The 15638-nt window shown below is 38.4% G+C and overlaps 1 long non-coding RNA gene across 1 annotated transcript; it reads right to left on the reverse strand.

Annotated features, from left to right (window-relative positions):
- Positions 1-24: 24 nt before the first annotated feature.
- On the reverse strand, positions 25-15195 carry LOC110353319 (uncharacterized). Its single transcript, XR_005263057.2, has 3 exons — positions 14724-15195; positions 9119-9210; positions 25-860 (listed from the first exon to the last, which is right to left on the reverse strand). It is a non-coding gene; the product is annotated as an uncharacterized lncRNA (long non-coding RNA).
- Positions 15196-15638: the final 443 nt, after the last annotated feature.

A 15638-nucleotide genomic window follows, 5' to 3' on the forward strand; every position in this document is an offset into this window, starting at 1 on the left:
TTATATTACGTGTATATCATAACTTTCTTCATAGAAGGAAGCCCAAGAAGCCAACAATATTTAGGAAAATTGTCCCATGTTTAGACTGATAAATTTCACATGTTCCTTCTGCGTCCAACTTTGCTTAAACAAAGTTGTTAGTATTGTCTTATTTGCATTTAATTTCTGTCCTAATCTCATAAAGAAAGAAAAGTAAAATAGGATGCTACAGTGCATGTTCATAGACACCCAGATCAGATGCATTCTGTCAGCATCCATCTCTCTGAAATATCAGAAATGTCTGCTAAGAGTTAACCAACAAATTGCATAAAATGCCAGTATGCATAATTAAAAGCTCTAATGAATGCTTGGCAAAACAGTGGCCATTTCTCACAAAAAGTTATAAATAGAAGGAATACTGAAAAAAAAAAAAAAAAAGCCTGGCTGGAGGGTCTTTTCAAATGCCTAATTTTTACATGAAGCTTTATTTATTTGTTTGAAACAGTAGGATACAAAATATACCTCGCAAAGCTGATTAAACTTCACCACAGGTCACATACCCAGCTGAAGGGGTTTTATTTTTTTGCCTCCCAGACCAGTTCGTATGAACACTACTTTGCAATAACAACTCTGGAAGCGATCTAGCTATACCTGGGAGCCAAAGCTCCCTGCAGCAAGAATGGAAACAGCAATATCCTCTCCCAGCAGACCTGAGGATCGCCTGGTGAAATGCCAGTTTTCTGGTGGAAAGTCCCCATGTTTTCCTGGATCGGTCTGTGCCTCCAACCCGTTTCTCTCTCTTCCTGCCCTCTGGCTCAGCAACCCACCTTCTCCTCAGTCCTCCCTCCACCAAGCTGCTGGCATCAACACTGCTCCAGAGCCTGTGGGGAAAGCATTTTTGGCTGAGCTCTCGGAGACTTGGTACTGAGCCATGGAGAAAGTGGCTCCGGAGTAAAGTCATGGGCAGTGACTATGTGAGGCTGAGCCCTGTTGTGGCACCTCCAAACCCACCCTGAAGCAATTTAGTTTTGCCCTGTGAAGAGACCCATGGAAACCAGGGTGGCTTCTTCTCTCATACTCTCACCCACCTTCCCAATTGCTGTGACTGAGCACACAGTCGGAATGAATCCTCAGAGAGGAAGGATGCGATTTATGACCTAGCAGATGAAATCATCTATATATTACACAGATCGCCAGCACTAGCCTGGAAGGAACATTATAAGAGCTAAGACACCAAATACACAACAACGAACACAGGGAAGCTACAAAGGACTTTGACAACATCAAAAGTAAATGAAGTGAGAGAGGACAACAAACTACACAGGCAAGAGGATGTGGCTCTGAGGAAAATAACGATAAAGAAAACAGAGATAGCCCTGTACAGTTTTATGGTATACACACTGATACGTGACCTCATGGAACAGACAACAAACAGTCCAGGCATGAGACAGCACTGTTCGAGCATTACATTTATCTGGAAATTGCTGTCTGGGGGAAAAAAAAAAAAAAAAATGGACAAAAAGGAGCCAACCTGATCTAGGTCTGCCTGACACACAATTTAAACAACTGACTACAAAATTTTGTACCGGAACCTACGTAGCTCCAAACTCAGCCAAAGTACATACAAACATAGGCTTATTTTCAAGTTCTTCTCTGCTCTCTCTGGGACTTATCATATAGCCAAGGTCAAGCACGTGTTTCTGTTCTGTGCTGGGACGCAGCCTGAACCACCAAGGAAAGACAAGGAAGTTTTCTGGAGAACATGTATGAAACCATTACTGTGACTGAAGAAATTCTTTCCACCCCCTGGATTTCTTTTCCAATGCCTCCAGCTAAATTAAAAGCAGAGAGCAGACAAATTTTCATCGACTCTTTCAGCACATTATAATTAGGGCCTATTTCATCATGTTAAACATCCTTTAGTCAAATAAATGATGATTTGATCTGCAGCATCAACAACAACAGCGAGCTGATGATATATAGCAATCCACGTGCACTTTGCTTCTAGCTAGTACTGTGCATATCCACATGGCCAGAGCCACGGCTGTGCCCAAAGGGCTCGGGCTGCCACCCCAGCACCTAGAGTGCCTGCTGGCTGGGTCACCACGCTTCTTCCTGCAGTTTTTACTCATTAATGTTCTCACACTTCTGTACCGAGTAATTCCCACATAAATCCTGAGTCCTGACAATGGATTACAGTAACCTCTCCTTAACTTTTTTTTTTTTTTTTTAACTTCTATTTGATACTCTAATAGTGTTTACTTAGTAAGCTATTAAAGGTACATTATTTCCAGTTTGCTGACACAGTATGCAACCTACAGATACCAAGACCACGGCTAATAACATTCCTCAACTCTTAAGTCCCTCTGTTTTGTATGCTTTTTAAATAAACTTGGACAGATGAATCTTTGCTGACTTTGTGTAGGGAACTATTAATGCACAAAAAAAAAAAAAAAAAAAAAAAAAAAAAAAAAAAAAAAAGCACACTGGTGCAATCACTAGCTTGATAGATTATTCATGTAAAACCTGATCCTATGAAGGGATTGTAGAACACACTCCTTCTGATAACTTTGAAAGTTCACACAGGGAACTCCTGCATGATGTGAGCTATCTTGGATTTTCACACTTTTAAGTTCCTCCACCATACTATAGGTCTATGATGGAGAAAAGAGTAATGCCATATTAATAGAGAAAAGCAAGTATTACAGCTATAGTTAAGAAAAGTGAAAGGAGGAATTTGATGGCCATTATAGACCTGTAAGGCTGACTGCTGTTGTATGCAAACACATGGAAGCAGACAGAAAATAACATAAAATGTACTTTGGGTTGATTAAAAAGGTGCCACAGGAGACTGACTCCTAATCTTTCTCTGAGCAATGATTTTCTTCTCTTCCTTAAATGTGGCAGGTTTGTGTCAAGTCTTCTAAGGCATCTGATATAATGGCACATAGGAGCTTACATTTTTAAGCTGGAGAAGATATGGATTATCAGAAACTATAAAGCAACTAAGCAGCTGGCAAAAAGGGGATGTAACAGTACACAGTACTGAAAGGAAAAAATGAGCAGCAGCATCAACCTAAAGGAAATTTAAGAATATAGAGAGGGAAATATTTATGTATAATTTATACAGGGAAAACTAGACAGCCTTGAAAACTAGCATAAAAATAGAGAGAATAATATTTAGTAGCCCAAAGCAGAAGAATCTCCATTTGGCAGCTAACAAAGGTTTCTGCTGGAAAACCAGACAGTTGGAAGGGGAGAAAAAAATATAAAGGAAATTTTGTTGACTCTGATACTATGCTGTGAGGCAGGGGACTGGCATGAAGCATCCCTCACCACCCCTTTGGTACCCCTCTCACCTGCCGCTCTCTTCTGGCCTGTGCACTTTGATTCCCACCCCAAAGAAACAAATGGAGGGCACTGCAGGAGTGAAAGCATGCACACCTGTGTGTCTCTGGACATAAAAGTAGGTGTATTTGGATAAAACAGCTGAGAAGTACTTCAGCATCTCTTTATGTTTGCACATGCAGAATGGCTGTGGGCTGTCTGCATGAATGACCCTGTGCACCACTGCTAGTACATGAATATGACTTCCTAGTCAATCAGAAGTGGATATTGTCTTCACAGTAATTTGCAGCTGCTCCAGCTGGAAATGACATTCGTGAAAGTCTATTGTACCAGAGATCAATGTTAATTGGAAACACCCCAGATTTTCAACTCTACACTATAAGGAATGCTCTTAGCACCATTTTCAAGGAGCTGCTGCAGCCATCCACCAAGACACCCTGCTCCAGGGAGACTCAGCAGGCTTTCAGCCCAATTACTCATAAGCTGGTTACTCAAAACACTGGGGCTTGTGCATGCAGTTCAGTGGATGTTTTTGGACCAGCTCTAACACTGAACTTCAATCCTCAGGGTTCTCTGCATAAGGAGTTGTCGCACAAAGTGAAATTGCTGAAGTACTTGCTGCCACACAAGTTCCCTGGGTGTACAGCTGTGAGGTGTTGTACAAGCACTACTGGCATGTGCATTTGGCTCTGCAAATCCAGAAATTTTATGAGGCTCATCTAAACATAGATAGCTCTAATTGCTTGCCAAGTCCTAGAAAAGATATACTGGCTAGAACAGTGCAATCCTGTGTGGAAACAGGGCTACTCCTTTTCATCCACTGAGCAAGCAAGTACATCTTCAGTTAATACAAGAATCACTAAACATGACAAGAAAAAATACATAACTAAGAGACAATGTGACTGCATAAAATTTCTTCATCTATTTCTTCCCAAGCTTATGTCTGATAGGCATCTACAGATTGGCCACATGCCAGAATGGGCTACATTGTGAAAGATATGCATATTTTACATACATTGCATTGCTACATACAGAAAACAAGTTTCCTGCCCTGACTACTAGAGTCCAGGATATTTTTTTTTTCCTAAAAATTCAAGAAAGTTAAGATGTATCATTTCCATATTGGGGGGTTTATCCTATTCCATATTGGGGGTGAATATCGACAATTTTTATGGATTGAAAAGCCAAAGTGGAGGTGTGTGGGGGGAAATAAAAGCAGAAATTGAACGCTCTACCCCCACCCCAATTGAAGTCAATCAATATATTTTTATTTTCTCATCTCAGGTATGATTTATTTTGTTATTGTTGGTCTATATAGGTAGGAGTTTAGTTTAAATTTACAACAAAATAATTTCCTGAAAATATTCTAATGGGTAATTTTGACAACCTCAGAACTTTTCCAAAACATTCTTTAAATAAGAAACAAATGTAAACTGAAGATTTCTCAAAAGTCATTCTGGTTTTGACAAACCAGAGCTTGTCTGTTCCCCTCTCCCCGCAAGGAAGAGGCAGTTTGCTGAAGAAATTCCAGCCCACATTATCAATTATGCAAGTCCTGTGATTTTGCAATAACCAGCTCAGTAGCCTGCATCTAGGTGGAGAATAACTAGTGACATACAATCTTGACCTAATGAGCTTGTCTCCATAGGAAACTATACATCCAACTACACATGTAAACATCGCTTCAGTCTATTAATACCATCTGTGAGATTTCATTGGACGAACTGAATAAATTGCTGTCATTATCTTTTTGCCTGAAACCCTTTTCTAAAAACAAAACAAAATTACTGAATAAAACATGTCCAATTAGATTTTTTTCTCTCCTAATCTGTCTCATTGTGATTAAACTAATGCTTGCCCACAAAGGCTAGCCTTAGGCTCCATTGTACAGTCACCCCTTCCATGTTTCAACATGTCATTGAGTGTTGTGTTGTTGTTTTTTTAAGTTAGAAAAAAAGCAAAATATTGAATTAGATTAAGTTACCAGGGTTACTGTTTCTTGGCTACTGTTGATATGAAAAAAAAAAAAAAAAAAAAAAAAAAAAAAAAAAAGATGCATCATAATTTGTTAGGGTAAAACTATTAACAGTAACAGAGGGAAGAAGCTGTGGATGTGCCAATCTAATCCTTTCTCCGTGTGTGTTAGACTTTATTACTGATTTTCTGTGCTGGGCTTGCCCTGAGAGTCATAAGGGTTTAACTAATGGTTCCACCCAAGTTACAAAGAAAAGGTCAGCTAAAAATGCCAGACCCATCTTCTAGTAGGACTGCATATAGAACATTTCTCAGAAAATTAGTATATCAAAAAATCTAGCTGATGGTCAGCACCAGAAATGCTTCTTCAAAAATCAAAACTATGGAAGAACTTCTGGGTGTCCTTGGACATCTCACTATTTTTCTGCTTTTTCTTTTTCTTTCCCCTATCCTATTCCCCTTCATGCCTTTTAATCCCACTCCCTTCACTTGCTCCTTCCCAGTCTTTTGTCTAATATATATTGTCCTGTCACCTGAACTCCTAGATAAACCCTTTCTTTTTGATAATTTCTGCCTTTCAATACCCTCTACAGGGATTTTTTTTTTCCTGTAAAAATGAACAATTCTGGTTATTTACTAATCCTGGAATTTATCAAAATTTATCTGAATGGTAGGTGGGCAGTGCCTGAAGTCATATTTGTTAGCATGGTATTGTTCTGAAGACAGAGAACTAGACATCGTTCTGGTATTAAATATTTTTGGCATATTCAGAGACACTTTGGAGAAGAGGCAGAAAGGGTTAGGTTGATAGGATTACATGGACTGGATGCCCCACTTTATCACAACTGAATATTTGGTGAATATGACCAGCAAGTACTCCTGGTCAGGAATTCACTAAAACTAGCCATTGATAGTTCATTTTTTAATATTTTCTGATTACCTCTGACAGCTCTGGTGTACCACACTTGAAAACTTCAGTGGCTTGAAGGATTGAAACTTGCTATGCAAAAATCTTTCCTTGGCAGAAATCAGGTCAGTCTTCAGCATCATACAATACAATGAAACAGTATTTTGCAAAAGTGTATATATATTTTTTTAATGCTAAACTGTTATATCTGCATAGATCATGTTATTGAACATGTACAGGGCAGAGCCTAAGGCCAAATTGGATTGGGAATATTTCGTGTCTACTAGAACTAGATGACAGAATTATAATCCTGTTCATTAACAGTCAAAAACAGAGCTCTGAGCCATTTCTGCCTCTCACACCGGGCAAATGTAACCTGTTTTTTATCTCAATCATCTGCTGGAGAGCTGCATTTTGCATGCATTTCTATCAATACAGAGACAGAAACTTAAAACCTATGGGTGTCTTCGAATCCTTAAATAAATGGTAACTTATAAAAGGTGCTTAACAAGATTAATGCACTTGACTGCACCAGCAGTTGCAGATATTAACCTGCTGTTAGATTTTTATTTCTCTCCACTAACTACTTACAGCTGATTCTGAACACTATGCTAGGTTGTTGTTATTTTTTTTTCTGTCTTTGAAAATGCTTCTTCAGTGCTGTTACATTAAACTTCTACCACTGCTCACATCTCTCACAACTTTTAGCGATGTCTGTGCTAACTGCTTTTTCTTGCATAGTTCTACTAAAAAGCAAGATTAGGATTTTTGTGCACCTCTGTGTTCATGGTGCCATTTATTCTCACAGAACAGACTCTCACCAGAATGGAAATAAAGCATAGATCTTTCCTTTTCCAGTGTGCTTCATTCTGACTCTCACAAAAGCTGATATGTGTATGTTATACCTATTCTCATGTTATCATGCTACCTCTTTAACAACAGGGGTAGGAAATAATTCTGTCCGTGTTCTATACAAACCATTGCAAAAATCACATAGTAGAAGAGATTATATATAGTCCAGGTCAATATTCATTTTGTATTCATTCTGTGCATGCCACTTTCACCATGGATGTGTTGTGAGCTTGTTATTTGACTACACTGTTTTATAAAGGCTATATGATAAGAAACCCTAGACCTTTTAGACAGTCTGCTGAAAGTCCTAGAGATTTGAGAATGTGCTTTAAGCTAAAAGCACAAAATAAATGCCCTTGAATGTGCTAGTCAGACAGATTGTTATAGGGGCAAAATTAGCCATGGCTGTCACTTTAACAGCCTGGTACAACATAAATAGCCCAATGATATGAAGCAGTGCTACCTGGCAGCTGTACATGCCCTCCCTCTACAGTGTAGACAGTGACAGAGCTCTCTGCTGCACAGGTAAACACTTGTTTGGCCAATAGGTCACAATCTGTTTAGATATATCCCTCAGGAAAGAACGAACTTGCAGAGAAGAGAAACCATTGAATAACTAATCATGCTGTGCCAGTTTCCAACTCATATTTCCACTTGCACAAAGCCAAAAAACACCAATGTCTCAAGGAAAGAGTGAAAGGGGTTCCTGCAGAAGGGTTAGGGAAGATAACCAAGCAGTCCGTGGGAGTGAAAAATCTTGCTGGCCACTTGCACACACTCAGGACCACTTCAAAGAAGCAAGCAGGTCTTCAGCTGTTACCACAGAGTTTAGTGGAAAGACATTTGATCATGTTATTTGCTGTTCCTTAAAGGAGGAGGGAAAGGATGAATGTATGAACGTGAATACTCTGGCCACAGTCATGCTGGTCTTCTTAGTTGCTGAGGAATATGTAACGATAAGAAGATGTCCTACATCTTCATATGTGTAAGTGTTTTAAGCAAGCATTCACCCTGTTGGTAACAAGAGCTACCATCACATCCTTCTAACTCCAGTGCAGCCCACCAGACCTCCTTCTGTATCTGGTTCTCAGTGTGGCTACTTTTATTGTAAAAGAGATCTGGGGAGAGGGAACTTCCTTAATTTTTTGGCAAATAATTTTGTAATAATGCCTCAGTAATTAAGGACAGAATTCAGTTAATAGCTGTAGCAAGCATTTTAATTTATTCAATCTGCTTTTAAACGTCAACAGTTTGAAGTACTGTTGGGCAACAGATTCCGTAACCCCCAGACATAATTAACCTGCAATCAGGGTAAGACAACTTAAGTAACATACCAAGGTGTATCTTAATATAGGATTAGAAACAAAGAAAAGAGAAGAAAAAAATAAAACAAACCACTTTGGCCAGCAATGGCCACTGTAGACCTCAAGATGAAAAAACTTCAAAACAAATGCAAACCATCCAGTTCCACTAAGGCTTTGTTCTTTGATAGTTAGCTTTCACTAGGCAGAATATATTTGAAGGGACACTTAGGCTCAGCATGAGCTTAAAAGCAGGAGCCAGATACCACAATTTTGCAAGTGGGATTTTGAAACCAAAAATCAGCAACAGGCAGAAATGGCCCTTAGCAGGCAAAAGAGTTTCTTCCTCCTTTTACTTTTCCACCCAGCATAAAAACAAATCAAAACAAACAAACAACAACAACAAAAAAAAGTCACAGAGTTGTGCAGGTGATCTTCAGTTGCTATATGAAGGAGGAGGAGTCTGGAGGAGAGGAGGAAAGAAGCAATAACTTTCAAGGGTCTTTCATGCATAATCATCTTGTTAGCCCCAATGCTGGTGTGATAATGCCTCTTTCAGCATTTTGTCATGCAAGATGTCTAGAGTCCTCTGAAACTCTGAGAGCTAAGTCATTCATACCTGAAGGGCACTCCACTGTATCCACCCAGATCTAAACATAGACTTCTTTTACTTCCAAGGGAGAATAATAAATTGATTTGTTGAATTATTAGTTTGATTCTGACTCAAAGGGGAGAAACACTTTTCAGCAATACCTACCTCTTTCTGTCAAGCCTCATATCTCCATAACTATTTAAGTGTCCCAATACAGGATCAGTCATCAGACATTTCTGTGCAGGGAGATCAGATTCCTAAAGAATAATTCAATAAGACAAGAAGCAGGAGAAAAAAAAATAAATCACAGTTTGTAATAAATATCTTAAAAATAAGATGTTTCTGTGCATGTGGAGCAGTGTATCTGAAAGATTTCAAATTCAGAAACCAGAGAATGGGAAGAAGAAATTTTCCAAGATGACATAAAGATCTGGCAAATTTACCTATGCTCTACTGTCTCCTGAAATTACATGTGGAATTTTCCATTTAAAAGGGGGAAGAAATTTCTTTTTTTCTTTTTTTTTGTTCTCTCCTGTTTATGCTGCTATTATAAGGAAATTTCACACTTTCAGCCCTATAAAATACCTGGTATTTTCTTTCAGTCAGAAATGTGTGACATTTTCATAGAATTTAATTTGTCACAATACTTAATTACTACAACACATAGCTGTTGAACAGAGCCAGCTGGAAACCACCAAAACTGGCCTGAATTGGTGTTCATTTTTATTATAACAACCTATGCTCATTCCTTTTGATGCATCCAATTTCAACTTTCCAATTGGAAGATTTCAAAAGAAAAAATAATTTTATTGGAAAATTTTACATATCGGTAATGCCTTATTTGAATGATTAAAAATAGCAATGAAAATTTAGCAAATGATTATACCATTAAGTGACACAGAGTGCTGGACCCTGGAATAAAAGTACATATGAATCTTAATTCTGTTTAGGCAACTCTTTTCTAATGAAGTCTACAGGTACAAAGCCCTTTTGGGGGGGGGTTGCTGCTCATATCCTTCAGGAGAGCTGAACGGGTTGGGTTAGATGTAATGATGTTCCAGTAGCTGCAATACAACCGTGTGAGCACACAGATGCCAAGACACCTTCTACACTTTTAAGACTTCTGATGCCTACAGCTTGATGAGTTAGAGACTAGAATGGAAGATCAAATTCAGATTTTATACACAACTCTGTAGCTAAGCATTGTTTTAGTCCAAAAGTCTTTGTTCAACCACAAATCAGAGAACAGCCTGCAGGAAACCTTAGGTGACACTTTATTTCATGCTTGAGTTTAGATTAGAAAATCAAAAGTTCCCTTCTAGCCTTTCTATACACAGTAATCTGTGAATCCTGGGCTCGTCCAATTCAGCAAGCTTTGCTCACCATTTCCTGCTGAATAAATCTTCAAAAATCGATTTGCAAACCACTCCTACTAATTCCTCTTTTAACACCTGCAGAAGAGAGCCCAGGTGTAGAAATTAATGTTTTCACATAGATGGGTTATTTTACAAGGAGCTGACTAGGAAACGGGCAGTTGTAGATCTAGCTTATAACAACATTGTGCCCAAGTCTGTACACTGTTAGGGACAGGAACTGCCAGTTTAAGTTTGGATTTTTTTCAGGAATTTCCTGAATTTTCCTGGATTTTTTCCAGGAATTTTCATAGTTGGCTTGTGATAATCACTGGCAGAATTTTCTGACATTTCAGCAAAATTGCATGGAGAAGTCTTGAAAACATTTGATAAGCTGGAGAGAGAGGTGGTAAGAAGCAGCCTAAGGAAGCAAGACAATGTTTCATGAAAATGCAATGTAATTTGGAAATTGAAGAACAGCAAGAAAACGAATGAAAAGGACCATTTATCTAATGATGATATATACCACCACACCCACTTGTTCTCGCTCTGCTCTCTTCCAGTCTTTCACTCTCCTCTTATAAACAAGAAAGCAAAAACAGTATCATCCTCTATAACACCTTTCATCATAGTCCTAAGTATTTTATTAAATAGATAAGTTTATAGGTCTTTATTATTTCCATTTTAATATTTCCAAATTAGACCATTACACCATAACATTTCCAAATTAGGCCATTATAGGTGTTTGTTATTTCCATTTTGCAGACAGACTCCACACTGTATTTCCATATCTGCTACTTTGAACTCATTTCTACATGGTCTGAGTCTCTTTGATATGAAGTTTTCTTGCCACAGCTTGTCCTCCTTTAGACATGTACCTCTATTTGTGGGCATTAGAAATTACTTCATCATCCCTGAATGCAGGACACTAAGCCTGTATAGTCAAAAGAACTATGTTGTTTCCTACAGTAAATTATTCCCAGATTGCTGGCTTAGTCTCCCAGTCCTCTAAAACAGAGATTTATGCAGCCAACATGCTAAAATCATAATGATTTTACAATAATTCTCATTTCAACTATATTATTCTGAAAGAGACACTCCTACCCTAAAGCAAAAAAAAAATGGCAGTACCAAAGATGATAGACAGAAGATTTCCTTCAACCCCAGACTCCAGCTCATCATTCAGAAGGATATTACCTGGTATTGCAGAAGTTTTGTGCTATAACATTAAAAAAAAAAAAAAACTCTTTAAAAAGAACTTTCTTCTCATCTCTTCACTTCTACAAACCCTGAATAAGATGATTTCTAGAAGAATTAACTAAGATTTGAACCCACTAAGTTCTGAGCTCCACTATCAAGTGAATAACATAAGATTCACTTGCACATAGATGCATTTTGCATATAAGATGGATGCAGATTTGCAGGACCAGCTCATGCCATGCAGGAAAGACCAGTAGTGATCAGCCCTTGCCTTTCTCTGCTTCCTGTGTATTTTCCAAGGCTAATTGTCAAGGCTGGTCTCATTTTCTTAATAATACAGAGTTATTACAGCAGCCAAAAGGATCCTTCAGCAATGAGCTGCTTATGCGTGCCGTTGCCTTTATTTTAAAAACAAGCCAAGAAGGGAAGGGAACTGAGAAATAGAGAATTCTTTAATGGGAAGACATCTGAATCTGAAGCAAAAAAAAAAAAATCTACAGAAAATCATTACTTTTACTTTAAGGTGATAAAATGCTCAGTACCGTAGATCACATGCTTCTCACTTCTCTGTGCCTGCTCCTATGCTCTGAAATATCAATAAAATCAGATAAAATTGATTAAAAATTAGAAAGAATTGTATTCACAGTTAAACAACAGTCATAACCACAAGAAAACTTTAAAACACTTTGGCATGCTAGCCTGTGCCAGTTACATAGGAGAATAACTTATCTCCACAGGACTGGAGCAATGGCTCCTTTTATTTTCAGTTTATGTGGGAACTGCTGGGGAATTATTTTTCTCAGAGGTTCATTCATAGCAACCTTGGGGCAGGGGGAGCACAATCTGAAGAAATGTCGGTAAAGAAGGTCTGACTCTGTTTCACTGTCTAGCTTATGGTTTCCATACATTGCCCAATGTATGGCTGTGGAGGATAAACTCTTCCATAGTTCAATTCACTGCTGGACACCTCAGCCATGACCACTAGATTAAAAACACTGTTAAATATAACCAGGCTGTAATATGCCCATCTACCCCATTACAGCAAAACTCAAGGGGTCAGTCTACCCCCAAGAGGCTAGAGATATTACTCAGATGTAAGTAGCATGCTGAACTGCAGGTTTAAATCAGGGTATCTGGGAAGAAATCTGAACACCTCCCCGTGTTGTATAAATTGTTCATTTCAAGAGCAGAGAATTAAGTTGTTTTTAACCTGGAAAATTAGTATTTGTGATACCATCTTACACAGAAGCTATACAGTAGCCTAACCCAACATTAGTTACAGAAAGCCAGCCTTACAGAGCAGACTTTCAGAAGAGCCTATCAGATGCTTTTGGCAACTATTTGCCAACCATGGACAGCATCATTAAATTCAATCAAGCAGCCTCACAGGTGCAGCCAGGTAGGAGACATCTACTGGGATTTGTACCGCATATGCCTCCAGTGAAGTGCAGGGCTTGGATTCCCTGGTTTTTGATTAAACAACTTTTCATAAGGACATATACACACACCACTAGATGCACAAATAAATAAATAAAATAATAACTAATAATTAATACAAAAAATGAGTTGTTGATTTTGCTGTTATTGTTGTTTCATTTTTAAGAAAGGTCATCTGATGGGCTTGCTTTCCCCAATGAATTCACGTTTTGCAGATGTGCTGGCTTTGGTAGGCCTAGAAAAGCAGAATTGGATGGAAACCCCAATTAAGCAGGAGACCGTGGAACCGTTACTCACTGCCTGATAGAACAGGCATAGCTGCCTCTGAAAGCGCTCACCTAGCCATATAAGCATTTTACATTTGCTTCTTAATGTAAAGAATAAAACCTTTTCCCTACTTTTAGCCTTTTCCCATGGCCAACATCAGTGTTCCGTAATAACTCATCTCTGAGTAACAAAGTAAACAACATTACAAAATAAATTCTGAAGCCAAATATCTGATAAAGATGATTAATGCCTCATGAAATATCCAAGTCATATTTGCAATAATTGCAATATTTGAGATGGATAACAGCAGAGAATTATAGGATTTGCTGTAAAGTTCAGTTATCTACAGGAAGTTCATGTGAATGTCACATTACCTTCTAACTCGCTGGTACCTGCCAGACATACTCCTTAACAGCTAGTTATTTGTTTTCTGGATTCTAAAAGAAGGAAAAGTTTGAGTTTTGAAATCGATTTTCGACAAAACACCTTTAAATACGACCTTGCTCTTGAATTAAACTATATCAGCCTAGAAATAACTGCAGAAATATATGAATCTACCTCCGATGAAGAGGATTTTCAGGGAAATACTATTGAATTGTTACACAGAACAAAATTTCCCAGTGCTTGTTCAAGACAAAGTTTGCAAGCAAGTATACAGCTCTTTTCCACTGAAAAATGACATGTTTCTTATTCAGAGTAATTCACGTAGGTATATTCTGCAGTATATTTCCCAACACAATAAAAACTTAAATGTTTCACAAATGTCTTGGGAGAAAAAATGCTGAAAAATACCATGCTATAGCACCTCAACCATTTTCATAATATACTCTGCAGAATACAAGAAGGCCTAGGGATAATTTCCTTCTTTCCCCCTGTGATTGGACAAACAAGTTCTCCTCTAACATAATCAGACTGTCTCAGTAGCTAGCCAACGCACAGCAAGATAACACTTGATATACAGAGAATAGGGAAGAAAAGTTACTACTGTTGGCAACCACTTACCCCAGAGTTCTCAAATTTACTCATGTAAAATTATCTGTTACATCATCTTGTTAATAATGACTGAATGCTTTGTAAGGATTGTAACAAGTTAAATTCACTACTGGAGTTGTTCTGACTGGACACAACTTAACTGTTTTGTTTTGCTTTCACGATGCCTTAAGGTCCTTTTATAATCAGTCACTTCTCTGATGCTAATGAAAAGCCTTGCCGCAAATACTCCAACTTAATTATTTTTCTATGACCACTCCTATACCCCCCAGCCCCAAATTGCACCAACACGAACACTGGTGGCAAACAAGCACAAACAGGGCACAGAAAAGGTCAAAGAAAATTTGTTTTCAACTTTAAAGGAGTTTCCCTGTTAAACTCTTTCCAGCACCTGCTGAGCTCTTATAGCCCCTAGAATTTTCTGGTCTCCTGAAAACTTCCCATTTCACATGGAATAGCAGGAAAGTAATATCTGGAAGAAAACTGGCAATGAGGAAGAGCCCTGTCTAGCCATTCACACCTACCTTGCAAAACTCCAGGCTCCCTTGAATAGTCACTGTGTGATGTGGGAGGAACACAGGCAGACTTTTCCCTCCATTTCTAGCGTCAACAAGGAGAAACAGAGAAAAGCTCTGCAGGTCTAACCAAGCACAGCTGGCTGGGTAGAGGAAACTGCCTACCCACTGCATATTAATCTGTAAAAGTTAGTCCTTTATAGGAGGCTGTACAGCTTTCTTTTTCTTAAGATGTACTATGTTATCAGGAACTACTTGCAGATTATCACCAAAAAGCCTTGCCTTTTTGTGCATCTAGGCTTTTATCTGGACCTTCTTCACCCACCAGCAGATCCAGTAATTACCAGAGACACACTTGAGCCCTTTCTGGGTGATTACAAAATCCCAGAGCAGGTGGTGCATGCTTTGCTTCAAGGGCTGAAGACAAAGTGCTGAGCACATTTGCCAGGACTTCTCTCCATGGTCACCACAATCCACAGCACCACAGCAGGAGGAACTGACAGAAGTAGAAGCGTAGTTTTTATCTGTCCCTCTGGTGTTGATTTTATTGCTTCTCCAAAAGATCCTTGAAAAAATTCCCCTTCCTCCTCTGGTAGCACAGAGGGCAGTTGGTCTGAAATCAGCTTAGTCATGATCACCAGAGCAATTACAAAGTGCTTGTTTAATTGAAGGGAACCCTTTGTTATCCACACCCAATCTGATATTCTATTACCCTGCTCTGTAACTACATAGATTTATGGAGATACTTGTCAACTATGACAATTTTGCTAACAAATTCTAGGACAAAGGAACGTTAGCAAACAAACAAGAAAAAAAAAAAAAAAGAGAGAGAAAAGAAAAAAAAAAAGACAAAGAAAAAGAAAAAAAAAATGAGGAACTTTGGAAATGATCATCTTTCTTTTATTTACAAGGAAAAAATAAGCT

The sequence above is a fragment of the Anas platyrhynchos genome, chromosome 2 (genome assembly GCF_047663525.1).
Source record: "Anas platyrhynchos isolate ZD024472 breed Pekin duck chromosome 2, IASCAAS_PekinDuck_T2T, whole genome shotgun sequence".
Classification (NCBI taxonomy): Eukaryota; Metazoa; Chordata; class Aves; order Anseriformes; family Anatidae; genus Anas; species Anas platyrhynchos.